Genomic DNA, 15,899 nt, shown 5'->3' with positions numbered 1-15,899 from the left:
CGTACAGGCATCAGACGGACGGGCGAATCGCCTGGCGATTTACAGCTTCGGTGTAAAAATGAACCTCACTGCGCCTTAGAATGAATTTACGCCTTATTTTGTTCTGTAAAATGTGTTGTAATTGTTTTTGTTAGTTATGACCAAACAGAGCGCTTGCACAGCGTCTGTAGGTAGCAGTAGCCAAGTGTAAATGTTGTGAAAGCGAAGTAAGACGCAACAGTGACCTGAGGAAAGAAATTCTGCAGATCGCACTCACTGTAGGAAACAACCTTGTGCTCTGTTCGCACCCTCTTCCGCTTTCTACAATCGACCGGTAACAATGAATGAGTAAACATTGTGTTTTAAACTTTTCACAAAGCGTATTGTGGGCAATGTATCAAAGAAAATATAGTTTGTTCATCTAATTGCTATCCTTAGAATATGAATGTATATGAATGTATCTATATGCATCTTTCTATTTATATTTCCTAGTCTTGTAGGTAATTATGTCTGCCCGTCATGAAAGGACCACAGTCTGGTCTGCAGTATGTACTAAATAGAGAGAGACAGAGACAGGGCAATAACGTTTATTTGCACCCGCAAATAGAGTACCGAGGAGTCATTCTTCCAGTTTTTCCATCTTGCTTCTCACTTTTCATCTGGCTGATGCTTCTTGGAGCTCAGTGGTGTCTATGGCCATGCGGATGACTTCTTTTTGATCCTCTTCCTTCGAGCTGGTCATTAATGTTTCCCAGGATTGTCTGTGCATATTTCGTCTATTTTTTCTAGGACACGTCCATAAGTACTAAGTAAATTTTTTTACGTGTGCCACCAAGCTCGAGCGCTAATGGCATGAGGGAATCCGACGCAAGAATCACAATACGAAACTGGAATAAAGATGCAACGACAATAGCAGTATCCCTAACACGATTATATAAGTACAATCATCGGTCCAAGTTAGTACACAACTTGGTCCACTGGTCATAATAAGTTCTTGTCATGGAAATGAGATGTGGTGCATGCATGGATGCATGTCACGAGTTTATCTAATTCTTGTCACGCTATGACATTCTTTGGAATCATGCAGTGGCTTGACATAGACATTGGCGTTCCTGCCAATCATTTTGTGACATACATGGCATGAAATATGATTATAACATACATGAATATGATATGGAACAAATATGATTCTATCCATTATACTCATCTCAATTATAACATTCATGTCATGACATGATTGTCATTCATGTCGGTTTAATTTTCTTGCAAGTTATATATCACGATATCTATAATATAAATGAAGTAACATGATTTGCATGCATGTCATGACATCATTGTCATGAAATTGACAAAATGACAGGAGGGGATGAAGTCGAGGTTATTTCTTTAATGTATGTATTAGGGCATGTGAGGTGAGACATGCGTGGATTACATAAGAATGACCCGGAATGACGTGCTGATGCATGCATGGTCAGTAATATCATGTCATGCAATTGATGCCATTCATGTCATGCCATTCATGTTAGGTCATGCACTCCTGTCATGTCATTCATATCCAGATATATACCAAATTATTCCATATGTGTGGAAAGGGACTGATGTTGTCCGCGAAGGCCGCCCGTGGAGAAGGGCGAACTCAAGCGGCTTTAGAGACTAGGAAAAGCTTGATCACGTACTCGGCGAGCGCGTGATCGAATACGCGCGCTGTTGCTTTGTCTCTGCGTGCAGTAGTTAAGAGAGCCAGTATAAGGGAGGAGAAGAAGGAATGAAAGCAAAGGCTCTGAAGCAAAATTGCAGCGCCGTGGTATTAAAGCGCACCCGTGGTGGAGAAACGGAAGGCGATATAAGCGCGCGTGGCCATGATACGCACACGACAAACTGCCTTAAAATATTTAGACTTGAGGGAAAGCTTCGTTAACAAACGATAACACGGCAATCAGCACTCGAATACGACGAGAGAAATTATTGAGACGTGGAAAATTCCCTTGAAATAAGTATGGTTTGCGAGACAAATGCTTGTAAATATTGAACCTTTTAAAAGATGAGGGGGAATGTGCGCTCACCGAGAGGGCAGCGTCCGCACGAGACCACCACCAGGCAACTTACTGAGACGTGGAGGGATTTGCGGTCGGAACAAAGCCTCCTTTCTCTGCCGGCCAAGAGCAGAAAACGTGCTTTCCGATCGCTCAAGGTTGCGCGGACATAGTATAGCTCTAGGGTCTAGGAAAAGCTTAAACAGGTGCGAGGGTGGCACGCATAGCGTGGCAAGCTAGCCAGAGTAATTATCTCAAGGACTGCTGCTTACGAGGGCGAAATACCTTCGTGTAACTATAATAACCCTAATAGGACTTCTTTCAAAGAAAAAAAAGAAAAAAAAATGAAACGGCTCAGAAGGCTTTACTACGAGAGCTAAGACTGATACTTTTCTATATATATGTATTCATCTCATCTATGGGATCGCATGCGCGCGCTGTTGCTTTGTCTCGGCGTGTAGTAGTTAAGCGAGCCAGTTTAAGGGCCGAGAAGAAGGAAGGGGAGGAAAGCAATATTGCAGCGCCGTGGTTTTAAAGCGCAACCGTGGTAGGGAAACGGAAGGCGATATAAGCATGCGTGGCCATGATACGCACACGACAAACTGCCTTACAATATTTAGACTTGAGGGGAAGCTTCGTTAACAAACTATAACACGGCAACCAGCACTCGAATATATTTATAACCGTAATAATAATTGTAAATATTCATCTCCTCTATAGGATCTAATGCGCGTGTTGTTGCTTTGTCTCTGCGTGTAGTAGTTAAGAGAGCCAGTTTAAGGGCGGAGAAGAGGGAAGGAAAGTCTCTGAAGCAAACTTGCAGCGCCGTGGTTTTAAAGCGCAACCGTGGTAGAGAAACGGAAGGCGATATAAGCATGCGTGGCCATGATCCGCACACGACAAACTGCCTTAAAATATTTAGACTTGAGGGAAAGCTTCGTTAACAAACTATAACACGGCAATCATCACTCGAATACGACGAGAGAAATTATTGAGACGTGGGAAATTCCCTTGAAATAAATCTGGTTTGCGAGACTAATGCTTGTATGTATTGGACCTCTTAAAAGATGAGGGGGGGGGGGAATATGCGCTCACCGAGAGGTCATCGTCAGCACGAGACCACCACCAGGCACCTTACAGAGATGTGGGGAGCTTTACGGCCGGAACGAAGCCCCCCCCCCCCTTCCCTCTCCGCCTGCCAAGAAGGGAAAACGCGCTTTCCGATCGCTCAAGGTTGCGCGGGCATCGTATAGCTCTAGCTCTAGCGTGTAGCTCTAGTATGAGGCTCGGAGCAGGAGCTATGGCGCTTGAAAGTAACCTGTGGCTTCACGAACCAACCGCCTCAGCTACCTTTCCGGGCAACATTGAAGGGTCACGAGTTCAAATCACATGTTATGTTCCTTTTTTTTCTTTTTTTTCTTTGTAATGTCTTTTCCTTCATTTTATCACTGTACGGAAACCCTCCTAAAAAATTATACATCCTCAATTATGTATGGCCACACATGTGCAGCTCATAAATACCAGGTTCTCTAGCCGAGTGCTACGCCAGCAGTTATCTTCCTTATTAGGCTGAGGCGAGCTTCGAATTCGCCTCAGCTGAAGCGCCAGCGTATCATTTAACTATGGGAGTGGAGTATGTCTTAATGTTAACATAATTAGGCTTTTATTGGCGGCAATTGCTCCATTCGGTTCCTTAAGAATGTGAGCAAATAGGAAAGAAAGCCCAACGTCACAGAGGTTTCAAAAGCAACTTCACTTTTATTCGTCCAGAATAACGCAACTATTATAATTGGCCAGTCAAAACATATTTCATTAGTCAAAAGTACTATGGCGAGCACACAGTCCTAATGTATAGCAATGTATGCGAAATATTTTCAAAGAATTATTTGCTATTGCGTGCGACACCATTCATATCCAACAGTTTTCAGACAAAGCAACAGTGTCTAGAAGACATTCCACCAACTAATTTTTCTGCGCGTCGGACACTCTGTGTCTGTGTTACGGAGAGTGAACGAACATAAAGCGACGCTTCTTCGCCGAGCGTTCCGCATTTAATCGTCACGACAAGAGACAGCGCGTCTGATGCCGCCGCATGAACTGTCACGATAACAGAAAGCCTCCACTCACACCTTTCGCCAATAATTTAATGCCGTGCGTTAGGTGACGCAAAATTTAAAGTGAAGCGCACGGCACACTTTGAACACACGCGCAAGCCAATATAAAAAAACTTGAACGAAACCATCGCGTTCAAGTGAGCAACACCACTCAGAACGACGCCATAGCTGCTTTGCGCAGTCATTCCAAATATTTCGCCAGAATCATGGGTTGATAAGTGTCACCAACAAAGAATTATATTTCACATCTGATAATCGTACGCTTGCTAGGGCTAATTTACCTGGTGTACCTCCTACATTTTCGAGAGTCCTTACACAAGCAGCAATTTCTCCCTTGCAAGCTGGGCGCTTCACGTTGACAAGAGCATCGAAAAAAAGTAACGATATCGTCACATAAACGTTTTTTTTTTTTGAAGTGAGCGTTGGTTCTTTTACATGATTTCGCGGAAAGATAGCACGGGTAATCAGGGTGACTCTGTTCGCATTCAAAAATTTGCACTTTAGCGTCAAGGTAGCGGCGCACTCTATCATCTCGTTTTTAAAACATCTACAATCTCATTTTAATATAAATCGCGAAATGCCGAAAGCGTTATTTGTTCGCGTTCGTTCTTGGCTCTCAATGCGCATGTGCGGTGATTCAGCGCCGCGCAGTGGTGAATACATACCAGACCATTAAATCACCGAAACACAAGGCATGACTGAAGAAAGGAGCGATGAATACATGCCTCTTGTGTTCAGCTTCACGGGCGAAGTAACCTCGAGTGCAAGCCGTAACGATACCCAGGGGGCTTCCTCTACTCTGGGCACCTACACAACGTGAGATTTACCGCTTGTGAAATTTTAATTGAATACTGTTACCCGCAGACACGGCCCTGAATGAAGGACTTACCAGCTATGCATTTTTCTACCTGAAACGGGGCTTTGTTGACAGCCAACTTGAGATTTTAAATAGGCAACTTTCTTACATACGGACGCGTCGATGCATGGGCGGTGCGAAAGTGGTGTCAAAGTCCAGCGCAAATTCAGCTATTTAGCTCTTAAGATAAGACTTGTCACAACGCGAAACGAATATATTTAACGAAGAATTTTTTTTTCCCTTATGTATAATTACTGCGCTGCGCACACCCAACTGGGTGCTAGTACTCACTCTCCTGTACTGTACTCACTCCTGTACTGTAAAAGACTCGCGTTTACATGCTTTTAGGTGCTCGTTAAAGAAGCCCCGGTGGTGAAAATTTATGTGCAGGCACCCTAGTGCGGCATGAGTTTTTCCGGTGATGTGTCTTGCACGAAAGAGCGCCTTTGATTTTATTAGCTGTGAGCACTGCACTGCACGCTTGCTTTGCCGAACCGGTAAGCCTTTTCAGGACGAATCGTCAGAGTGCACAAAAACAGTGTAATTTGTCACGTAAAGAAAGTGTTACTAAGTAGGTTATTCCCGCAAAACACTCTATCTTTAGAAAACTTAAGCCCGTTGGTGGAAAAACCACAAGTTGGTATGAAACGATTGCTTGTACGTTTGCCTGTGTTGCATAAGGGTGAGCAATGAGTATTAAAGAGAAAACTTACCGTTGCGCAAGCTGCCCTTTTGTCGCTTGGAGTAGTTTGGCCGATGAAACCACTTCTGGTTTTGTTTTTTTAAGAGTGCTTTTACCACTGAAATTTATATTAAAGGGTTATAAATTGTTTTTAAACTACCAAACACGGGCGACTGTATAGAGCAGTGATAAAGTAGGGGAAAGTCATGGTACACTACGCTACCCATTACCATTTGTGAACAACTGTAGTAGCACGTCGCGTATTGGCCACGCTCTTGCTCAGCATTGCATCTGTCATCGGAAATTTTTCCTGCTCTTCTCACAATAAACGTGACCCTTCAAGAAATTCTCGGATAGCCATCTGCGAGCAGCATAGTAGAAGGAAACTGAGCATCGCTTGTTGAGAATCATTTATGAACTCCATCCTCATTGATCCTCAATTCATTGGAATTCATCATTTCGTTTTGAATTGTTCAAATTAAGACTGGGCTACAAGACAAAAAATCTGTTTTCTATATAGGGCAAGTCTTTCAGGTCCATACTTGCAAATATACAAAATACCATATATTCATCATAGCTCCGGCATCCGTGAGTGTTGAGTGTATATAGCGTGTGCATGCTACATTCACCGCGGCGATGGCAAATCACTAGAGACGGGTACAAATGAATATTTTCTAATGCAACTGCTGGTTTGCATCGTAATTGGAGAAACGATCCACACACTCTCATTTTTATTTTATGCGAAGCATATTACGAGAGCTCAACCCAGCTCCTCAGGCGCGGCGGTGTCGCCTTGAATACCACGTGACACCGTGACGTCACGACAGAGAAGAAGTGGCTTTGGCTCAACTCTTGCAAGATGGGCTGAGTGGGAATCGAACCAGGGTCTCCGGAGTGTGAGACGGAGACGCTACCACTGAGCCACGAGTACGATGCTTCAAAGCGGTACAAAAGCGCCTCTAGTGAATGCGGTGTTGCCTTAGAAACGAGCTGTTTCTAAGGCTCAAGCGTGCGTCGCTTGCTCAGGCGCACATTTCGTTGAAGCGCCGAACGCTGCGTTGCTCGACGCTCACCGCGTCCAATGCGGGGCGTCCAAGGCGAAGCAGAGTAACGCATGAGTTGTTTCTTCGTCTAGCCGAACCAAATATAGCCAAGCAACAGCAGTTCACCAAGCTAAACAGTGGTTCAACAACTAAAATAAAGGCTAGTATGCTTCGCATCCTGGGCTTAACCTTACCTAAGCCACAGCCATTTTTTTTCAACCTATTTTATTAATCCATAAGAAATGTTCCATAGAGCAGAACGTTTCATTCCAAAATTGTTCTTCGGATTAGGTTACTGTGGGAGGTAGAGCAAGCATTTTATATAGCAAACTACACATGGACACATCATACCCGTTGTAAATACTCTTACAGTTAAGCTGACAGTGCTCGTGAAAGTCAAGGCAGGTGCCGTTTCGACAATGGTGGATTATTGGCCTGCACCAGAAACTGCCCCGCATTTTGTTCGTGCTATGCCAGTCAGCGCAGTGTGCCTTTAGTGAGAATGAAACAGTAGAGCAGCTTCCGGTTGTTCCATCGAGAAAGGATCGTCCGTTCCAGAAACTTGCGTGAAGGAAACGTCGTACAATTAAATTTTCTTTCGTAGCACTCTGTCACCTGCCATTGCCTCATAAAAATCTTCTGCAACACTCACTTCTCGTTAGCCTTGGTGGAGAGCGAGTGCCTCCAACGTATTGCGTTGCGGAGGAGAAGCGCGAATGCCACGGAGAGCTCGCCATGACTGTGCTTTTCGGAGGTCCAACTACCTACAGAGCGATTTTGATTGCACGTTGTCTAATTTGTACATGTGACAATGTATTTTCTTCTTAGTGATAGATGATAGAATAGCTGGTTGGGAGCTGGGATAATAGTGTAATTGTAGATGATTCGCAGCCTAAGAAATGTTCTACCCGTGAAAATTGTGTACGCCGCTCCTTTAAGAGCGACCAGCTCCTAAAGCCTATATCTCACAAATGCCAAGCACGTTTTCACATTTCATCACATAAAGGGAAGCGCAATGACGAAATTCTCGTTTCTGAAGTGCAGCGCTTGAACAAAGTGATACTTCAGACCGCGTACAGCAAGGTTAGCTAGTGCGTAGCTGCTGTCAAAGCAAAAGGTGGGTTGTCGCTGCTTTCCTCGGACGTCGAATCACTTAGGGCACACTCTACAGACATTGAACAAGACACACTTCTCAACTAAGTAGGTCTATTGACTACTTCTGAAACGTTGCTTGATGAACAAGTTACAATCCGACAGTTTCAATATGCAGCATGATGTGGTCTATGCAGGACAGACATGATAACCAACACAAGATGCTACCGAAATTCTGAGAATTATCTACTAATGCGCATGCATTTTTAGACATCGGAAAGCGATGGGTAGCTAGACACGCAAAAGCTATGAAAACCAAGTAAACAAAAGCGAACTAAGATTAGAGCCAAACAACGGTTACGTGTTACTGGACAATTCTCGGAATGCATGCAGCAGTCTTTAAATTCCATATTTCATGAAAGTTCGCACAACAAAATTTTTTCGAACTGGCGATGCAGGTAGCACGGCATTCTTTTTTCCACAAGATCAGCGCTGCCTGTAGCGAGTGTGAAAGAAATTTTACGACAGTGGCGCCATCACTGGAAGGAACTCTAAACGATCCGCAGGGACCGGGACCTGGCATCAGCTCTTCATTCGCATCTTATCACATGCCTGAACAAATGATCGGTGCACCTACGGGTCAGGCGTGCAGCAGAAGCGATAGAACACCAATCGCAAGCCACGTAGGCTTCGCGGCTGCATCATAGCTCCCTACGGCAGCTACCTCCAGGACTTACCCGCTGTTAGGTATGGCCGGACGCCAAGGGCCCCGTGGGTGCTACGTCATCCCCTTCCCCTCTCATGGTCGGGCCCCGTGGGTTCTGCGTCATCCCTGCGCTACCGGAGAGGTCACTCACCCGACCCTCTCCCTGGATCCGTCGAAATGAGGATCGACATCCCCTTCACCAGTCTCTTCGGGGCCCGTGGGTGCTGCGTCATCCCCACGCTACCGGAGAGGTCACTCACTCAACACTCTCCCCAGATTCGTCGAAAAGAGGATCGACTTCTCCTTCCCGTGCTTGGTACTGCAGGAGGAGGGGCCTTCTCTCTGTGCTTGTCACGTGTCATCGACGAAAGCAAGATCCCGCCCACACGATTGTAGAGAGCCTATTTAAGGGGCTCCGAAATGTACTTGTGATATACTTCATACTTAATACTTGATGATTCATTCTCTTCTTATTTTATTTCAACTAACATGGGATAAAACAATGCAAGTTTCGCCCTAGCAAAACGTCGTCTCGCCCTTACTCGGTCGCCATGGTCTACCGGATTCCTGCAGCTCACCGAGAACGCCACGCTACCCAATAAGTAATGTCGGTGGAGCTTCGGGAGACAGGTCATTTGCAGTGGGATCGCCTACCAATGCAACAAACTGGTTGCTAAAGGAGGGACCGCCCTGAGGTGCAACAGCACCCGAACTTCAAGATGCACTGCAGTCTGCAGACAAGGACTCACAACTATGGGCCGTCCAGCAGGCCCGGTGTGCGTTCGAAAAGCACAAGCGTCATGACCAACTACAAACGGGCCCAACTGGGCTAGTGCAGAGTAGGGTATAACCCCGGGTCGACGCTTGGCCAGCGTCACGACGCGTTAAACCGTCGTTTGCCGGCACTTTAATAAGGTTATCCCTATCCTATCCTATAGCGCGAAACAACTTCCAATATTTCCACGAAAGAAAAATGAATAAAATGTGCTTGTGATTGTGCTGCCATCTTTGGTAATTAATTAGATGGTCTGAATGCACTCAACCTGTCAATGGGATCACGTGTTCACCGAGCCGGCAGACAAAAAAAGAAAAACACGATGACAAACGCTCCCGCTGGCAAACGCAAGAAGGGTAAAAGGAGAGCTCATTAACAGCAACATCCAGAACGCACGACCTCCCCACCCACGACCGCAACGCCCCCTAACGGACCGAGGACCATCTGCGTCCGCTTTAAGAGAGAGAGTTCTGGAAGTGAAAATGTTTACATTATATGTATTCCCGAATTGCTTAACGTGCACAAATCCTCCCCTGCAATTCATAGTACTTAATTAAAGAAGAAAAATTAAAAGATTATGCTTTCTTTAGCATGCGGTAAAGAGGATGAAAGCGAAAGCCTGCGCGCTCGCAAGAGATTCATTAAATTACTTGAACTCTGTCATTCGAATGCGTTGTTACTTTCTATTATTACTTGCTTTATGTTACCCCGCAGGGGCGTCTGCGCAAGCAGGCGTTTGGTGTGTGGCGACCCCACGGACCCGAGCACACGAGGGTTGGACCCTCCCGCGTGTAGCCGTGCGCGGCTTAGCCGTGTCTGGGGAAAGGGGGATCCTGGGGGTTGAGCTGATGCTGGGTGATTGGACCTTTGTGGCCCCCCGGCGGAGGCAACACACCCCTTTGGCCTCTGCTTCACATAGACGGCACCCCCGGACTGACCCACCCGGGGGAAATCGGCCGTCGCCTTTTCCTGTCTCTCTCTTCTCAAACCTTCGTCTTTATCTCTCACTTTACATCTTTCCTGTCTTCTTCTCCCTTCTATTTACTTCCTTCTTCTTGGCGGCAAGGGTTAACCCTGTGTGGCTATCCAATCTTGGGTACACCATATTTGGTTATAGTGGCGGCGTACGGCTGGCGTCGTGCAGACTTGCATGCAAGCTCTGCAGCGTCCCCTCGTTGGGCTCCGTGGTGGGCGGTCGGCGCTGTTGCCGAATTTTATACATTTTCATGGAAACTTCTTTCCCCAAACTTCCTGATCGCCCTCAGAAACGAGGGCGCACCGAAGATGTCTAAGTTTTTTGGCAATCGTACACAGAACTTTCCCCGCTTTCATGTCATCCACTCTGATAAGCCTGAGAAGACAGTAAGAATGATCTCGCCTTTCGTTTTCTCGAAAACTCTGACGGAAGTATTCGGTCCCGGATACAAAGCATCGAAAATGGCTAGCGGTGATCTTCTCCTAGAGCTCCGCGATCGGAAACAATATGAAAAACTGTCCAAACTTGTATCTTTTGGGGGTGTTCCACTCACAGTGACCCCACACCGTACAATGAATACTACCCGTGGCGTTGTATCTGATGCTGATCTGCTAGAATTGTCTGAAGCTGAACTACTAGAGGGTTGGAACGATCAGAACGTGATCAATGTTAAGAGAATTAAAATAAGACGTGACGGAAAAGAAATCAATACCATGTACCTAATACTTACATTTGGCTCAAGCAACCTACCCGACGCTATTGAGACAGGGTATGTGAAAATCCGAGTGAGACCGTACATTCCAAATCCCCTACGATGCTTTAAGTGCCAGCGATTCGGCCACAGCTCACAGAACTGCCGAGGCCGCCAGACATGTGCAAAATGTAGTTCCCGTGACCATGCCTCTGAAACGTGCGAAAACGCTCCACACCGCGTGAAATGTGATGGCGAGCATGCCGCATACTTGCGGTCATGCCCGTCTTGGAAGAAAGAAAAAGAAATAGTCACTATCAAAGTAAAAGAAAACATATCATTCAAAGAGGCACGCAGGCGGGTTGCATACCTTCCTAAGGCTAGTTTCGCCGAAGTGGCGCGTCAGGGGCAGCGCCACAACGGTCTCCGGCGGCTGTCCGACCCACACCCAGTGAGGCGGCAGTGACGCCATCCGCCCCCCCCCCCCCCCCCGGCGGCTGCAGCTGACGCTGCTACGCCAACACAGCAGTCGGGGCCAACGACCTCGAAGGTGGGCGCAGCCGAGGCTGCCCCAACCTCCCCGGCCCCTTCCAGCGCTGGCAACAGCCGGCGCAGCCAAATCCCTCAGGGAGCCCCATCGACCTCCGGGCCGGTGGGCGCAGGGGTCTTGCCCTCCAAGGTGGGACCCTCGCTGGTAACTTCTCGCTCGCAAGAGCACGTGTCCGGCGCCTCACTAGAGACAATGGACACTACACCTACCCCCAAGGCGCAACAAGCGCCTAAGGAGCGGCGAGGCTCCCTCGAGCGCTTCAGAAAAAGCAAAACCCCGGTTACAGGGCCTCGAAAGAGCTCTGTAATCTAAGGCATAACTTCTATTTCCGTACACACAGCACCAAATTAACTTCATTATGGACACGCTAATTATGCAGTGGAACGTCAGAGGTCTCCTCAGAAACCTTGATGATGTTCAAGAACTTCTCTACGAACTCACTCCAAAAGTGCTGTGTGTACAGGAAACCCATCTTAAATCTAAACACACTAACTTTCTTCGTCATTATGTTATTTTTCGTAAAGATCGTGATGATGCCATCGCATCATCTGGCGGTGTAGCCATTATAATCGACAAAGGTATAGCGTGCCAACATCTACAACTACAAACGCCCCTAGAGGCAGTGGCCGTTCGAGCCATACTTCTAAACAAACTTATTACCGTCTGCTCTCTGTATATACCTCCGCATTATCAGCTCCATAAACATGAATTCCATAAATTAATAGATCAATTACCCCAACCCTATTTGGTTCTAGGAGATTTAAATGCACACAGCAACCTATGGGGCGACTCTCATTGCGATGTGCGAGGTCGACTGATTGAACAGTTTCTCTTTTCATCTGGTGCATGCCTTTTGAATAGTAAGGCACCCACATATTATAATACTGCACATAAAACCTATTCCTCTATAGACCTCAGTATTGCATCTCCCACCCTTTTACCTGATCTTAAATGGAATGTTATTGGAAATTCATACGGTAGCGACCATTTCCCAATAATTCTGTCTACACCGAAGATGAATGAATGTCCGCCACAGTTTCCTCGGTGGAAAACTGATTCAGCCGACTGGGAACAGTTCTCAAAAATTACTCTCATATCGTGGACTGACATCTGTGCTCTAAGCCTAGAAGGTGCAGTTGGATACTTCACCTTTTTTCTGATTGATGCCGCAACCAAATGTATCCCAGAAACAAAGGGATCATCTAACAAGCGCCGTGTTCCGTGGTGGAACGAGGAGTGTCGTAACGCGCGTAAAAAGCAGAACAAAGCATGGGGGTTGCTCCGCGATTCTCCAACTGCAGAAAACCTTGTTAATTTCAAGCATGTCAAATCTCAGGGAAGGAGAACGCGCCGACAAGCTAGAAGAGAGAGTTGGCAAAAATATATGTCAGGAATTAACTCTTACACGGATGAGACAAAAGTCTGGAATAGAGTGCACTGGATCAAAGGCCGACAACCTTACTCGCTACCCTTAGTAAATACACAGGGAGATAGTATGGAAGACCAGGCGAACTATCTAGGCGCACATTTTGAACGCATATCCAGTTCGTCACACTATTCTGACACATTTCAAAGACATAAAACACGAATAGAACGGCAGCCATTAGTACGAAAAATTGGAGGACGCTTAAGCTTCGCCTTCAAGAGTGGAACGCGATAGCGTTCCCTTCGACCCGCCAATGGGTGTAAGACAATGGGCTACAGGGCAGTCATCGCTTACGAGGCGCCCCGCATCAGACGCGGTGAGCGTCGAGCCATATGGTCGAGCAACGCGGCGTTCGGCGCAGCAACGAAACGTGCGCCTGAGCAAGCGGAGCGAACCAAAGAACTCGGTATCCCGGAGGGGGAAATGATGCACGCCAGCCAAACGCCGTGATCGGCACGGGCAGAGAGATAGAGAGATAGTGATCTAAAGAAAGGAAGGATGCTTGATTCTACAGAGGGAGCAAGGCGAAGCGTTGTCAGGGGAGAGAGTCCGAGCCGCGACAGCTCCAATGCGCGCGTGGCGCGCCATCTGTCGGGGCAGCGCCGTACATGGAGAGGAGGGGGTCTTCTGTGTTTGCCGCAAGATGGCTCTCCGTGTGCGGAAAGCGCAGAAGAAATGCAGCGAAACGCACTTCGCTACTCGTGTAATTGCGACTTCTGTAAGTTACATGTTCATAATTACCGATATACACCACAGTATAACTTTCCACGGCTCGTTTCGAAGGCAACACCGCATTCACTAGAGGCGCGTTTGTACCTTTTGGAAGCATCGAAATCGTGGCTGAGTGGTAGCGTCTCCGTCTCACACTCCGGAGACCCTGGTTCGATTCCCACCCAGCCCATCTTGGAAGTTGCTTTTTATTTATGGAGTGCCTGCCGTGATTTATCGCTCACGGTCAACGCCACAAAACGCCGACACCGACGCCGACGACACCGGCTTTTCTGCGACACGAGCTCCTTAACGCTATCGCGTTAAAAACTGCAAAATGTGAGGTATATAATAGACCATTTGGCATAGCAGAACTTCAAGCAGCACTAAACGGCTGCAACAAATCTGCCCCAGGCTCTGACCGCATAATATATGAAATGTTAAAACACTTGCCATCTGAAACACTAAAAACTCTTCTTTTTCTTTACAATGGTATATGGTCTTCTGGCCAGATTCCCTCTGTCTGGAAAGAGGCCATTGTAATTCCCATTTTGAAACAGGGTAAGGACCCTGCCTTGGCAAACAGTTATAGACCGATAGCGTTGACAAGCTGCCTATGCAAACTCTTTGAAAAGATGGTGAATAAACGCTTGCTCCACTATCTTGAAACCAACAAAATATTAGACCCATACCAATGCGGTTTCAGGGAAGTCAGGTCGACGACAGACCAGCTTGTCCGCATGGAAATGTACAGCCGTGAAGCCTTTATCCACAAACAGCTTGCCGTTTCTGTGTTCCTTGATATGGAAAAGGCGTATGACGCCACGTGGCGCATTGGGATCCTTCGGGATCTTTCTGGAATGGGTATACGTGGCAACCTGGTGACCATTATGGAAAGCTACCTGTCTGACAGAACGTTTCGTGTTAGAGTTGGCAATGTGGAGTCACGATCATTCGTACAGGAGACAGGTGTACCGCAGGGTGGAGTGCTGAGCTGTACTCTCTTTATTGTGAAAATGAACTCCTTACACACCGTCATACCTCGCACACTCTTTTACTCGGTCTATGTAGACGATGTACAGATAGCTTTTAGATCGTGCAATCTTAGCATCTGCGAGAGGCAGCTACAGCTCGGCCTAAACAAACTGTCAAAGTGGTCAGAAGAAAATTGTTTTAAATTTAACCCTCAAAAAAGCACATGTGTTCTCTTCTCAAACAAGAGAGGCATATCACCAGGACCCACTATTCACCTTAATGGACAACGACTGTCGGTCAGCCTTGAACACAAATTTTTAGGTATTATCTTGGACTCAAAACTTAATTTTATTCCACACTTGAAATATCTCAAAGCGAAGTGCCTGAAGACAATGAACCTGCTGAAGCTACTTTCTCGAACAAACTGGGGCAGTGACAGGAGGTGTTTGCTTAGCCTATATAGGAGCCTTGTACGATCACGCCTCGACTATGGAGCCGTGGTGTACCAATCCGCATCGGATAGTGCTCTCAGAATCCTCGACCCAGTCCACAATCTAGGCATACGGCTGGCAACAGGCGCATTTAGGACAAGCCCTGTGGAAAGTCTGTATGTGGAGGCGAACGAATGCTCGTTACATCTGCGCAGAACGTATCTGAGCTTCTCCTACTTTTTAAAATGTAAATCGAATAACGAACATCCGTGTCACTCAACTGTCCTTGACTTATCATCTGCAAGACTTCACCATAACCGCCCATCTGTTCGAGCTCCTCTCTCTGTGCGCTTAGAACAACTAGCTCATGAAACTGGTATTCAACATCGAGAAAGAGTCCTAATGACTCCCACTAACATTGCACCACCTTGGGAATGGCAGAATATCCAGTGTGATATGTCTTTCGTCGCATTAACAAAACATGCGCCTGAGGTACACATACATTCACACTTCCTCGAACTCCAGGCTAAGTATTCCTGCGCGGAGTTTTATACAGACGCTTCAAAGTCAACTTATGGTGTAGCTTATGCAGCTCTCGGACCGTCGTTCTCAACGTCCGGTGCATTAAATCCAAACACCAGCATTTTCACAGCGGAGGCATACGCGATCCTCTCTGCTGTGAAACATATAAAGCAAACAGGTATAATAAAGGCTGTCATATTCACAGATTCATTAAGCGTTGTTAATGGCATATCAAGTCTGCGAAAACACAAAAACCCTATCCTTAATGAAGTCTAAAACCTTCTATGCTCAGCATACATGTCGAACCAAATAATTGTTCTTTGTTCGGTGCCTGGCCATA

This window comes from Dermacentor albipictus, unplaced genomic scaffold (assembly GCF_038994185.2).
Source record: "Dermacentor albipictus isolate Rhodes 1998 colony unplaced genomic scaffold, USDA_Dalb.pri_finalv2 scaffold_14, whole genome shotgun sequence".
NCBI classification, from domain to species: Eukaryota; Metazoa; Arthropoda; class Arachnida; order Ixodida; family Ixodidae; genus Dermacentor; species Dermacentor albipictus.
This window is presented reverse-complemented; position numbering follows the sequence as displayed.